The 10,951-nt window shown below is 44.4% G+C and overlaps 1 pseudogene; it reads right to left on the bottom strand.

Annotated features, from left to right (window-relative positions):
* Positions 1-4,975: 4,975 nt before the first annotated feature.
* Positions 4,976-6,880, bottom strand: LOC147419651 (uncharacterized; annotated as a pseudogene).
* Between the last annotated feature and the right edge of the window lie 4,071 nt (positions 6,881-10,951).

Below are 10,951 nucleotides of genomic sequence, written 5' to 3' on the forward strand. Positions count from 1 at the left end.
TCATGTGCGACCTCTCGTTCACCGCATCACTCCAGGGGGGGACTTTTTACCATATACATATGGTAGTGATGTGTGTGAACACACTAGGACCGCCGGGGGCATTTTTTTCCTCTTTAGGAGGTTTCTTCCCCGTGCATGTATATATGCCCATCCCTCTAGGGATATCTATCTTTCCATTGCACACTAAGTAAAACACTCTCTATTGTGTGCCTTGAGCTTCCTTCCTCTTCTCCAAGCCGTGTCTGTTTCCTTGCAACCCTACTTACAACAAGCATGATGCATAGTGGAGTTTTACAGACCATACATAGTTGTTTGCGAGAATTACATGCACACTCTAGCGTGGGTACACACGCTCACCTACCACTAGAGCCGATACGACTGCATGTAGATAGACTGGGCGAGCCAGTGGACATAGGTTGAGAGAGTCTCTCACCTATTTTCTTGTACATACTAGTAGTTTAGCTAGTAGAACACACTTATCAGTACATTCACCTTTAAGTGGGAGATTGTTGGGGTACAAGCGCATGTGCCTTGCCCGATCGCCCAGGCTATGGGTGTCCATCCACTAACACCTTATTCTTCTGATCATTCGCAAACAAAACGTATTCTGTTTTCACGAGATGTAGTGTTTGTGGAAGATTCTGTTCAGCCCTTGCTGTCATGTACTAGAGATAGTAATGTAAGCTCACAAGACATTTATGACACTTTGTTGCCTCTTTTCATTGGTGGAAATACGAATGTAATTTCAAATGAGGCAAATGTACAGCCTATGGGGGTTTCTAAAAATGTTACAGATCAGCCTATTATTGATGCAGATGTACATGATGTACTTGATGAGGAATAGGCCTGAAAATGAATAGGCTAGAGGTATGCCAAAATGGCTGGTGCACACTTTGCGTGACAGTAAATTGGATGCACCTTTGTCTAGTCGCACTCGTTCAAGCTCTCGCCATGTATCTTATGCATCAGATTGTTATGCTTTGGATGTGTCTAGTTTACATGATGTTAAGGTTTCTCTGTCTTTTGATGAAGCACAAAATTCAAAAAATTGGATGGCTGCCATGCAATCAAAATATGATGCACTTATAGAAAATGACACATGGACTTTATGTGATTTGCCTCCTGGCAAAAAGGCCATTGGTACGATCACTGGACCAAGTGAGAGACATATTGTTGAATTCAAGGCTGATTTGAATACTACTTTCAAGATGAAGGATTTGGGGTTGTTGCATCATTACTTGGGTATACAGTTTAAGCAGTGTGATGGTGGTATTTCCTTGTGTCAAAAAAGTTACATAGAGACATTGCTATGTAAGTTTGGACTTGAGGATTGCAAACCTATTGCCACTCCCATGGAAACAGGTTTGAAGTTGAGTCTACATGATGCTGTCGATCCTGCTGATGTCACTCTTTACCAAACTGCAGTTGGCTGCCTCATTTATGTATGCAACACGAGGCCGGATATTCAATTTGCAGTCTCACAGGTCAGCAGATTTATGCATAGCTCAGGGTCTAATCATTGGTAGACTGTCAAGAGGATTTTCTGCTACCTTAGTGACACTTTACATGTTGGCTTGTTTTATCCCAAGGGGGGATCATTGCCGCTAGACTTACATGCTTTTTCGAACTCAGATTGGGCTGGTTGTTTTGACACGCGTGTGTCCACAAGTGGTTTTTGTTTCATGCTTGGCAATTCATGTATATCATGGTTGAGCAAGAAGCAACCTACTGTGGCCACTTCGAGTTGTGAGGCCGAGTACAGGGCAATCTTCACAGCTACGGTTGAGTGTGTATGGCTCAGACGTCTTATGGCTGATTTGGGTGTTGGACAGGATACTGCCAACACTATCTACACTGACAGTCAGAGCGCATTGGCAGTTGCGAGGAACCCAGTTTTTCATGATCGCACAAAGCACATTGAGGTGCATTACCACTATGTCAAGGAGAGGTTCTCAGCAGGAGAGATTAGCTTCGCTTATGTGCTAACACAGGACAACCTTGCAGATCGTTTCACAAAGGCATTGTCTCGTGAGAAGCTTGAAGCTTTCCGCAAAGCTTTGGGCTTACTCTCCTTTATGGACTGATCATGTCATTAGGGCATGGCACTTCCATTTACTCATGTGCCAGCTCTTGTTCACCGCATCACTCCAGGGAGGATTTGTTACCATATACATGTGGTAGTGATTTGTGTGAAAACACTAGGACCGCCGGGGCATTTTTCCCCTCTTTAGGAGGTTTTTTTCCCCGTGCATTGTATATACGCCCATCACTCTAGGGCTATCTATCTTTCCATTGCACACTAAGTAATACACTCTCTATTGTGTGCCTTGAGCTTCCTCCGTCTTCTCCAAGCTGTGTGCGTTTCTCTGCAACCCTAATTCTAACATAAGTTATCTCAAAGAAAGGATTCCTTGAATTGAGTGGGAGTTATGGCGGAGGAAGGGAAGCTCAAGATTGAGAAGTTCAACGGCAAAAACTACCAACATTGGAAGATGCAGATTGAAGATTATCTCTACCAGAAGGACCTCTATTTGCTACTAGGCAGTCTTGCGAAGAAGCCCACAACAATGGCAGATGAAGCATGGATTGTCCTTGATCGAAAGACATTGGGAACAATCCGGTTAAGCTTGGCGTCAACGGAGGCCTTCAATGTTTCGGAGATGAAGACCACGGAGAACTTGATGAAGTCACTTGACGACTTCTACGAGAAACCATCGTCATCCAATAAGGTATTTCTTATGAAGCGCTTGTTCAATCTAAAGATGACAGAGAATGGTTCAGTTTCAGAACACCTAAATGACTTTAACACAAACATAAGCCAACTTCGATCGGTGAAAATAAATTTCGATGATGAAGTGCGAGCTCTCCTTATACTATCATCTCTATCGGATAGTTGGGACAGTTTTGTGATGCCTGTAAGTAATTCTATTTCTGACACAAATACTCTTAAGTTTAATGATGTTGTGGGTGATCTCCTAAGCGAGAAAATACGAAGGAGAAGCATAGAAGAATCCTCAAGTGCTGCATTGTGAGTGGAACAAGAGGAAGGCCTAAGGAGAGGCTCAAAAACTAAAAGGGTCGTGATCGCTCAAGATGGAGCAAGTCACGCACAAAGTCAGTTCTTGAATGTTGGAACTGCAGCAAGAAGGTCCATGTCAAGAAAGATTGCTAGTCCAAGAAGAAGAAGGAGACCGAGTCTCAAGACAATAAACCAACATCGAAGACTAATGTGGCAGGTAAAGGAGAGCAAGATGCTCTAATTCTCTCATTAAACAATGTGTCTAAATCCTGGATAGTAGTTTCCGGGGCTTCATTCCATGCGACACCACACAAGCAACATTTCCAAGATTACACCAAAGGTAATTTTCAGTATGTATGCTTGGGAGATGATGAAGCTTGTGAGATTGTCGACAAAAGTACAGTTTCTGTCAAAACTGCTAATGAAAATGAATGGAAGCTTAAAGATGTTAGACATGTTCCTTCTCTTCGGAAAAATTGAATCTCTACTGGACAATTGAACGATGAAGGTCACAACATTGCATTTGGAAACAAACGATGGAAGATCTCAAAGGGATCTTTGGTGGTTGCCAAGGGTGAAAAGGTCGGTACACTTTACTTGTGTAATATGAGCACACAACCTTTAGCTTGTGCAACAACTACAGAACTTGACAGTGCGGTGTGGCATTACCGGCTTGGGCGTATGAGTGCCAAAGAAATGCAAATCCTTCAAACAAAGAAGCTTCTGCCAAGTTTGAAAGAAGTGGACTTAAAGTTCTGTGAAGATTGTGTTTATGGTAAACAAAAAAGGGTAAAATTTCAAAAATCAAAAAATGAAAAATAAAATAAAAAACTTGAGTTGGTTCATTATGATGTTTGGGGTCCCGCAAGTACACCATTACTTGGTGGCTCATTGTACTATGTAACATTCATAGATGATGCGACTAGAAAAACATGGGTTTATGTCATGAAGAATAAGTCCGATGTATTTTTCATATTTCAAAGGTGGAAAGCCATTGTGGAGTATGAAACAGGTACCAAGGTTAAATGCCTCAGATCCGACAATGGAGGCGAATATTGCAGCCAAGCTTTTGAAAGCTTTTGTACTAGCAATGGCATTCAGAGGCAAAGGACAACCCCAAGGACACCTCAACAAAATGGGATTTCAGAAAGGATGAACAGTACAATCATGGAACGAGCACGAAGCATGCGGCTACATGCAAGCCTACTGCTTGAGCTTTGGGCGGAAGCTGTAAGTACGTCTGTGTACTTAATCAATCGATCACCCTCAACGGCACTGGATGGGGGAGTTCCAGAAGAGGCATGGACAGATAAACCGGTGAATTATGCATTTCTCAAAGTGTTTGGGTGGGAGGCTTTCATGCACATAGATAGAAGCTTAAGATCAAAGCTAGATACAAAGTCCAAAAAGTGTTTCTTCATTGGCTATGGAGAAGGTGACTTTGGGTATCGCCTATGGAATCCTGAAGATAGTAACATACCTTTATCACCGATGATGCTCTGTGAGACGACATCTTTTGCCTCTTCTTCTGGGTCTGGACTGCTAGTGTGGAAGAGGCCTTGCCTTCGATGGATCTGCAGGACCCACCCCCCAAAACACACACACACCCTGCTTCCTCTCTTGAGTCCTCCCTCTTTTTCGGCTGTGAACATCCAAACGCTCTCGATTCTGCAACTGACAAAGAAAAGTAGCAACAGGAAGCTAGGCGCTCCGTCCTTTCGTATGCATCTGGACACCATATAGTGTTGCATTTAACTCCACTAAAAGCTGAAGACGAAAACCTGGATCAAACCTCACCTTTACTTTGTCTTTGAATTGTTAGGTACATTACTACATTGACAATAATTGCTAGAGTGGTTACTAGATTGACAACCAAATTGCTAACTACTTATGTCTTTCAAGTTATTAGATGGCTTACCACATTAAAATTGTAAGCCACCAACAATAATCCTTAAGTTAAGCAAGAATATGAAACTTCCAGTAAAAATTGTCGCAACAAAAGTAGACCCTGCTATCTTTCTTTATTCTCCTCCTCTGAAGACAGAGAGTTGCAAGCCACACACAGCCATAAATTCATAGTCACCTTTGTAAGGGGGCAGGTGATACCAAGAGCGAGTTTCGATGTTGTAGACAACAGGACGATAGTAGGTCTCTGATCTATCACAGAAAACGCATACACCTGTCATACAGATAAGACTCCGAAAGGATACGAGCTTCAAATCTGAAAATCCTTTGATCGGATTGATAACCTCCAAGCACTGTAGATGAGGAGGTGTTCTTGCCACTTCTACCCAGTCTCCAGCAGGTGCAGAAAAAGAAGTACCCAAGCAGCTGGACTTCGGATGCTGCTGCAACTCCCATATCACAAAGCCAGCTAGATAAACGTCTGTGCTAACAAAGCGATAGTCATCTGTGCTAACAACGGCAGCGAGGAGAATGCGACCTTGGTGCCTCAAAATGATTTGGCCATCCACATACCTATGAAATAATGGGAGCGGAGGCACTCTCACTTGACACCAATCATCACGTTTTACACTGTAGACCAAAAATCTGAGGTCATCAATTACACCCAAAAACTGTCCGCATGCCATTAAAAAAACCATTAGATCTGCCTGTTCTAGGTCCACGGCAGTAGCAAACCTGACATCTCGCTGATCACCAACAGCTGCCCTCCCTACAGTCCAGGACCTGCTGTTGGAATTGTAGAATTCCAAGTTTCCATTCTAATGCTCCCAAAGGAAGAGACGATAATGATTAGCAGGGAGAGACTGTAATGAGATCTGAAAAGGGAAAGGAAACCAGCTCTTGAGGGGAGCAGCACACTTGGGATTTGGCGGCAAGCATATGGACGACCCAGTGACTGGGTTGAGCACCATCAGGTAGTATGCCGTGGAATCATGGATGCACTCATAATATTCCATCTCCGGCTCTTTGAGAGGGCTGCAAAGAAAGCACATTATCCCTAAAGCATTGCTTGTGACCCTGAGCCCGGCTAGCCAGCGGCACTGATGGTACCGGGAGCCATTTGCGACCTGTGAGCAGAACATATCCCCCAGATCAGCCAGAGTACTCTGGGAGCATTTACTCCCTAACAGGGATGAGAGCGAGAGCCAGGCGCTCGAGCTGGTGTCAAATGCAATAAGCTCATGCTCCCAAGGTAAAGATTCTGGCGGTGGTATCCTGGTCATTACCAGCCAGGAGCCACTGTGCTTGGGAACCAAAATTTCCCGAATTCTGGAGAAGAAAGCACAGTGTTCCAAGCCTTGCACACGGCCCGAAACTGGAGGACCTTGCGCAGGGGTAACAGGGCCATAACACGCCACTGCCAGTCCTCCATGAGGGAAGTCCATCCCTCGTCTTGCTCCTGGGCCAGTCCTTCTAGCAGGACACTTGTGCCCTCTCGTTGCCTTCTGTTTTCCTCCTCGTCCTGCTGCTCCTGATCCTGCCTCCTCTGCTTCTTCCTCTCCTCGTCAAATCCCAGGCGGAGGCCAGGGGTTCTTACCTTCCTCGCCAAACTGCACGCATGATCGGATGTCTTCTGGGCTTTCCTAGAAGAAAAGGCCCTACCTTCAGAGCGGCGGCGGGAGCATACATTTATCACCGATGATCCTCTGCAAGATGGCATCTTTTGCCTCTTCTTCTGGGTCTGGGCTAAGAGGCCCTGCCTTCGAAGGATCTGCAACACCCTATAGTGCAAGTTGGCACCTTCCGCTTCTGCGTTGTTGTAGAAGAGGCCCAAGCATCGATGGATCTGCAAGATGGCATCTTTCTTGTTGCTCCCCCCACTTCCGATGGATGCGTCTCCCCGCCCCCCCACCAAAAAGCGCGCGCGCGCACACACACACCCTGTGAAGTGAAACGCTCTCACTTCTGCAACCGACAAAGAAAAGCAGCAAGAGGAAGATAGGCGCTCCACACGCATCCGGACACCATATAGCGTTCTCCGTTAAAAGGTAAAGGCGAAAAAAAGAATGATGGCACAATAGTCAAATCAGAGTGAGTCTGGAGTCGGAGTCTGGAGTCTGGACTCGTCGTTTTGAAGCTCACGAAAAAATTAGCCGAGTTGCAGCTTTTAATTGTTGCAGACGAGTTGCTGGAGAAGATAGATGCTCCCTGCTTCCTGAGTCCTCCCTCTTTATTGTGTTGATTGTGTAATCTACTAACATACTATGGCGGAAGCCTTCCTATGCCAGGTGTCGAGTTCTGTGACGTGAAGACGTACGACAAAAAAAATGAAGGCTGCGAATATAGAGAAATATATCTACTGCAATATAGCAAATATAGCGAAATATATCTACTGCAATATTAGCCCACTCTAGTGGCGGCTCTAGGTAGCTTTCAAGTACGCATTGAAATACGACCGTTGGCGGATTGCAGGGAACCTGAGTACCCATATTCTATGCTCAGTGAAGTACCTACTACCTCATTAGCACCTCATGAACATATTCGTTACCTGCTGTCCGTGAAGTACGAAAGAGAGAGAGAGAGAGAGAGAGAGAGAGAGAGAGAGAGCTAGCTAGACATTAAAGCAAGCATGAGCATGACAGAGCAACGTACCAAGCTGGCTTCGAGCCTCTTGCGTCTTCTTCTCCTGCGAAAGAGAGAGAGAGAGAGAGAGAGAGAGAGAGAGAGAGCGCTGGACATTGAAGCAAGCATGAGCATGACAGAGCAACGTACCAAGCTGGCTTCAAGCCTCTTGCGTCTTCTTCTTCTCTCTCTCTTTCGTACTTCTCTCTCTCTCTCTCTCCCTCTCTCTCTCTCTCTCTCTTTCTTTCGTACTCCGCTCTCCGTGAAGTACAAAAGAGAGAGAGAGAGAGAGAGAGAGAAGAAGAAGAAGAAGAAGAAGACGCCCGTGAAGTACGAGAGAGAGAGAGAGAGAGAGAGAGAAGAAGAAGAAGAAGAAGAAGAAGACGCAGGAGGCTCGAAGCCAGCTTGGTACGTTGCTCTGTCATGCTCATGCTTGCTTCAATGTTCAGCGCTCTTTCTCCCCCCCCCCCCCGCACAGATTCGAGGACGCATATGCATGGACTGAGGGTACTAACAAGCCCGACTGCAGCCAAGGGTGAGGACGAGGAGGGGCCGTAACAGATTTGAGGACGCATATGCATGGACAGAGGGTACTAACAAGCCCGACTGCAGCCAAGGGTGAGGACGAGGAGGGGCCGTACCTGCAGCCAAGGACGAGGAGGGGGTGGCGCCCGTTGCTAGGCCAAAGCCCTCTCTCTCTGCGTCGTCCTTTTTGCCTGCTTCTTTGTCGTCCACCTACAACATGCTACGTCGGCCCCCCGCCTTGCTTGCGAGCCAGTCATATAGCTTGAGCACATGAAGGCCTTCCAGCTGGCCAGTGCCTCATATACGGGGGTGTGCTTCGAGGTGGCAATCACCTCCAAGGTCACGAATGACTTCCTCTCCCGCCATGCCTCTTTCTAAGGTCATGAATGAATGCCTCTCCCGCCACGGCTACCGCCTTCATGTGCTCAAGTCATCGTGCCATCCGGCAAGCAAGGGGATGGGCCCTACCGGCTGGAGGCTGGTCGCCAGCCTCATGTGCTAAGTGCAAGAGAGCTCCTTTTTGCCTGCTTCTTTGCCGTCCACCTACAGCATGATGCGTCTTGCTTGCATGGGTTTACGAGCGCCACGCTGACGTCATGACGGCCACGACCTGCAGCCAAGGACGAGAAGGGGAGAGAGAGAGAGAGAGAGAGAGAGAGAGAGAGAGAGAGAGAGAAGGGGACTGACCAGCATGGAGATGCAGAGAGAAAAGGGCAGCCGATTGCAACGTGGGGGAGCACAGACAACGACACCCTCATCCCTCTCTCTCTCTCTCTCTCTCTCTCTCTCTCTCTCTCTCTCTCTCTCTCTCTCTCTCTCTCTCTCTCTCTCTCTACAGGTCAAAGAAACAAACTTGGTGGAGAGTCTTTTACCTTAGTTCAAATTGAAGACAGGGCCATTGTAGGTGAAAGCCCTCTCTCTCTCTCTCTCTCTCTCTCTCTCTCTCTCTCTCTCTCTCTCTCTCTCTCTCTCTCTCTCTCTGACGTCGTCCTTAATTTTGCCTGGAAAATATTAAGCCTGGAAAACATACAATAGGGCGCGTTCAACTTTCTGTCAACAACTCCAAGACAAAAAGGGGTCTCACACTATGTAGCACAGTTCGGCCAGCTCCAATGGGGTTTAGAGTTTAGGGTTTCGCATTTAGGGTTTACAGAGTGCTCTAGCATGCCCTCTGTTGCTTGCATTAGCACATGATCAAAACACACTGCACAGTAAATATGCGATAAGCTCCATGCATTCTGTGATCTCCAAAAATTTAGGAATGTAACTTTATGTTAAAAGTTAAAACACTCTAAGAAAAACAGCGTATGTTTATAGACAAGCTTCCGTTGCCAATGCTAGGGTACAACAATGCTAGGATACAAACACAACCCCTCATCTTTCGTTGACAATGCTAGGGTACAACAATGCGTCCAAGATGACGCACATGTACGAAGCATAGAACGCTCAAGTCTGCAAGTTAAACCATACAGAAAAGAAGAACAAATAAATACGACAGTTTGTTAGGGTTTTCGAGGTCCGTTGGGTGTTCAATGCCCATACCACTCACCTAAAATTTTAGACTACCATAGGCAAGGTTAACGCTGTCGTTTTTATTGTAGAGACAGCAACGTGTGCAAGTGGAGGCGAGGTGTGAAGCTCAACCAGGCCGCTCATCAGGTAAATATTTTGGTCCAGTTTTTTTTTTGTTAATTTTTTATTTATTATCATTTGTTTTTTCACTGAGAGAGAGAGAGAGAGAGAGAGAGAGAGAGAGAGAGAGAGAGAGAGAGAGATGTTTTGGTTAATGAAATGAAATGAAATCAAATATAACTAGGTTATGAAATGGAATGAATTTAAAAGACCAAAATGATTGTGAATGTTTTGAGTTAAATTAGGTTAATGTTTTGAGGTAAATTAGGTTGAGGTTAATGAAATGAAATGATTTGTTAGATTAATGCTAGGTAAATTCAAGATAGAGAGAAATAAATGAAATGGACCTATGCGACCAAACTCCTACAAAAATGCCAAAGTTACCTATGAAATGAAATGATTTGTTAAATTAATGCTAGGCCAAAATGATTGATGAGACCAATTTGTTACAAAATTGTGAATGTTTTGACCTGAACTTAGGTAAATTAGGTAAAAGGCCAAAAAAACCTATGAGACCAAACTGTTACAAAAAATGTGAAGATAGAGAGAAAGAAATGAAATGAAATGAAATGTTCTACTAATCTTTACAATTAGGTCAAAAGTCCAAAATAACCTATGAGACCAAACTGTTACAAAAAATGTGAAGATAGAGAGAGAGAGAGAGAGAGAGAGAGAACGAAGTCGAATGAAATGAGATGTTATATTGACGTCTTCAAAAGGCTAAAATCAACTATGAGTCCAAACTGTTACAAAACTGTGAATCTGATACCATGTCTGGGTGCTAAAAGACTAGAAAATACTACTACTACTACTAGAATCCATCCTCATTTGCACTCTAGATATCGAGAGAGTATGGCATGAAATGTTCTACTAATGTTTCCAAAAGGCCAAAATGATCTATGAGACCAATTTGTTACAAAATTGTGAATGTTTTGACCTAAATCTAGGTAAATTAGGTTATATTAACTTCTTCAAAAGGCCAAAATCAAAATTAATGTCCAAACTGTTACAAAACTGTGAATCTGATACCATGTGTGGGTAAACTAGGTTAATGTTTTGGGGTAAATTAGGTTGAGGTTAATGAAATAAAATAATTTTTTAGATTAATGCTATGTAAATTCAAGATAGAGAGAAATAAATGAAATGGACCTATGCCGACCAAACTCTTACAAAAATGACCAAAATGATAGAATGAAATGAAATGAAATGAAATGTAATGTTATAATAACGTCTTTAAAAGGCCAAAGT

This window comes from Adiantum capillus-veneris, chromosome 29 (assembly GCF_014529385.1).
Source record: "Adiantum capillus-veneris isolate H3 chromosome 29, ASM1452938v2, whole genome shotgun sequence".
In the NCBI taxonomy this organism is placed as follows: Eukaryota; Viridiplantae; Streptophyta; class Polypodiopsida; order Polypodiales; family Pteridaceae; genus Adiantum; species Adiantum capillus-veneris.